This window comes from Cervus canadensis, chromosome X (assembly GCF_019320065.1).
Source record: "Cervus canadensis isolate Bull #8, Minnesota chromosome X, ASM1932006v1, whole genome shotgun sequence".
Classification (NCBI taxonomy): domain Eukaryota; kingdom Metazoa; phylum Chordata; class Mammalia; order Artiodactyla; family Cervidae; genus Cervus; species Cervus canadensis.
The window spans coordinates 62,670,139-62,670,839 of record NC_057419.1 but is presented as its reverse complement, the minus strand read 5'-3'; positions in this window follow the sequence as shown (position 1 = coordinate 62,670,839).

Below are 701 nucleotides of genomic sequence, written 5' to 3'. Positions count from 1 at the left end.
TGTCTGTTCTGGAAATTAGGAATAGAGCAGCAAACAAAAGAACAGTTCTGAAGCTTATATTGTTGAGTGGTAAGCATGAAAATAAATAAAGCATAAAGAAGGCTGAGCACCGAAGAAATTGTGGTACTAGAGAAGACTCTTGAGAGTCCCTTGCAAGGAGAACAAACCAGTCAGTCCTAAAGGAAATCAATCCTGAATATTCATTGGAAGGACTGTTGCTGAAGTTCCAATACTTTGACCATCTGATGCGAAGAGCCCACTCACCGGAAAAGACCCTGATGCTGGGAAAGATTGAAGGCAAAAGGAAAAGAGGGCAGCAGAGGATGAGATGGTTAGACAGCATCACTGACTCAACGGACATGAATTTGAGTGAACTCTGGGAGATAGTGGGAGACAGAGGAGCCTGGTGTGCTGCAGTCCAGGCAGTTGCAAAGAGTCGGACACAACTTAGCAACTGAACAACAACAATAACAAAACATAAAAATAATCAAGTACATGCTGTTCTTTCGAAACATCCCACCACCAGCCCAGGTGGGATGCATGAGACAAGTGCTCGGGCCTGGTCTGAACAACAACAATAACAAAACATAAAAATAATCAAGTACATGCTGTTCTTTTGAAACATCCCACCACCAGCCCAGGTGGGATGCATGAGACAAGTGCTCGGGCCTGGTGCACTGGGAAGACCCAGAGGAATCGGG